Below are 2749 nucleotides of genomic sequence, written 5' to 3' on the forward strand. Positions count from 1 at the left end.
TTTGATTCTTTCTCAAACAAATAAAGTCGTGAAGCTGCTTCTCGAATAAAGGAATTAGAAGTTTTGGGTTCATGCGCTCATTTAGGTCCATTAATTGAAGACGGAATTCAAGATGCCGTGATCTTCACTTCTTCTGTGCTTCAAATTATATTTTCTCTTCAAGGGTTCCTCATAGGGTTGCTCTTCTATTAGTTCTATTCTTTCAGCTACTGGCGCTTGTCATACAAGTTGATATGGATTAGAAGATTGGATTGAAGTCAAGGTTTCTTTGAGAAGTGAAGTCGAATTTGGATCCATTAATACTTTGAATTCAAATTTGTGTTTACATTTGTCAAATGAATCAAAGTTCTCAAACATATAAGACTAGAAGATAAAGTGGAAGGAATTCGGAATAGTTGCAAAGGCTTTATTACTTGAAGAAAAGTTCAACATCCGATTCAAGCTCATTCAAGTATTATCCATGTTTCATTCACTCTTCATGTCATTGAGATCTAGAGGTAAAATCAGAAGAAACATCGTTGAGATGCCCACAAAGTCAAGAGATAAATTCAAGGATTCAAAGTCATTCATAAAGGAAAATTTACAAGATTACAAAAATTGTCCCAAGGTTCTCATCCATTACAAAAGTTCAGAAGATCCAAATGTCTATACATTCATCCAATTTCAATTACACATTACACCTTTCAAATACAAAATTGTTCTAAAGTCTTGATTCTATCTCTTGTTCCATCTTGTAAACCTTTTCCTCAAAGCTCCAAGCCGTACCCCATTCCACACAAACCTTCATAATGCTACACGAAACGCAACCGAAGCCAAATCTCAATCCTGCAACATTCAAACCATATCACACAACTATCTTCATTCAAAACAGTTTTGCAAACTAAACCAAAACAGTCTCATTTCGTATCATTTTCAAACTAATTCATCCTAACTTCTAACCAAAAAATAGCATTTCAAAATCAGCCCCTGCATACATATTACTTACCACCAACTTGCAGCCATTTCTTCACTTGTTAAAAGCAACCTGCATAACCACTTTCCCAAACAGAATCACAACAGTTCAGCATCAAATCCTGCACACACTCATAACACAAATATAACCAATTCAGATCCATACTAAAAGAAATAAAGAATAAAAAGACAAGTTATGTGACAGTCATGAAAAACCAAACAGCTCCATACTGCAAAACCTATTGCTTTGACCAAGTGATTCTTGTTTCTAAACCGTGTGCCATCCCGACTTAAGGTACCTGTCATCCACATAAAAGAGACACATTCAGCTCGCATCCATCTCAAGTCAAGTTCACGTATTTCATGGTCAGTCAAAAAACATATCAAAACCTGCCAGTTAACTCACATTTAACCTACACACATTCAGCCATAACAAAATTCAACTAACTGTCAGCCTTACTCTTCACACCCAACTTCTAACTGTTAATTTCCTAACTGTCCAAACTTCTAACTAACTGTAACTAACTTCCAATCTCCACACTCCTAACAGGGTTCTAACCAACCATAACTACCTTCATGAGTAACACATAACAGAAATTCAAACCTCTACTAACCGCCTTGTAACCAACTTCAAACTAACTTTCCTAACAGTTTGTTACAAACTCAACCAATTCACTAACTGAATCAATAACTAACAAATAACAGAAAAAACCTACTCAATCTTCACCCTCCATCTCCCAACCGATTCTCTCTAATCCAAAGGCCCTCAATCATCCTCGCTCTCTAACTGAATCTCAGAACCTCCATCTCTATATAACTGATCCACCACCTTCAATCACAAGTTACACGCTCATTTCTACCCTTCACCATCACCATCACAGATCCACTCTCATCTTCAACCTCTCTCTCTTTCTGAACCTTCATCATTCATCTTCTTCACTATCCATCAACCACCTTCAATCCTTCAACAAATCTTCATTCATCACTCTACACAGAAAATCAACAAAGAACCTTCAATCTTCAACCTCTCACCAATCATCTTCAACCATCATCCCTCAGCTCTCACGCCACACGACTACGAACTCACATTCTCCCAAACCTCACTCACTCTCACGCAATAATTCAACAACAACAGAAGAAACCGCGCACGGAATAGAAGATAGAAGAAGAAGAACAAATCAAAAAGAGAAGAAGAGATTAAGTCGTAACAGAAATGAGAAAAAGAGAACATAATGGCTAACCTGTAACAATTTCGCTCGATTCGTCTCCAACAGCATCATCATCATCGAATCATCGCTTGAATCGCCTTTGTACCACCTTCAACACACATCGGAGACGAGATTGAGACGAGAGCCTGAGAATTGAATCGAAGAGGCGGAGAGCGGTTTCTGAGTTCATCGGAGAAGTGGAGATCATTCCGCCGCCGTTCGCGAATGAGAGCGAGGAAGAAGATACGTTGAGAATTCCAATCGCCACACTCAGTAATCCCTAATCCCCAATTCTCTATTGCAATCTTTTTTCTTTTCTTTTTTTTTTTATTAATTAATTGTTAATTTCTGTTGTAATAAAAACCTGATAAAAAATAAATATAATAAAAACTTGATCGGATAGTGAACATTCTGCATGGGCCACGTGAAACCGCTATTTCCACCCCCAGACAAGGCCCAAATGCACCATTAGCAAAGATCTAGTTCCTTACAGCTTTTACTAACACACTCCCCATTAGACAGATTTTTACTTTTATTTGAAATTGTTTCTTCTCTGAATTTCTGTTTGGAAAATCATTTTCTTATGCAAT

General features: G+C 37.3%; 1 long non-coding RNA gene across 2 annotated transcripts; it reads right to left on the bottom strand.

Annotated features, from left to right (window-relative positions):
- Positions 1–569: 569 nt before the first annotated feature.
- LOC131640404 (uncharacterized) lies at positions 570–2458 on the bottom strand. 2 transcript variants are annotated; one of them, XR_009295246.1, is made up of 4 exons: positions 2193–2458; positions 1183–1250; positions 986–1073; positions 570–825 (listed from the first exon to the last, which is right to left on the bottom strand). It is a non-coding gene; the product is annotated as an uncharacterized LOC131640404 (long non-coding RNA). The 2 variants fall into 2 exon arrangements; XR_009295245.1 differs by having other exon boundaries at positions 986–1250.
- Positions 2459–2749: the final 291 nt, after the last annotated feature.

This window comes from Vicia villosa, unplaced genomic scaffold (genome assembly GCF_029867415.1).
Source record: "Vicia villosa cultivar HV-30 ecotype Madison, WI unplaced genomic scaffold, Vvil1.0 ctg.003093F_1_1, whole genome shotgun sequence".
Classification (NCBI taxonomy): Eukaryota; Viridiplantae; Streptophyta; class Magnoliopsida; order Fabales; family Fabaceae; genus Vicia; species Vicia villosa.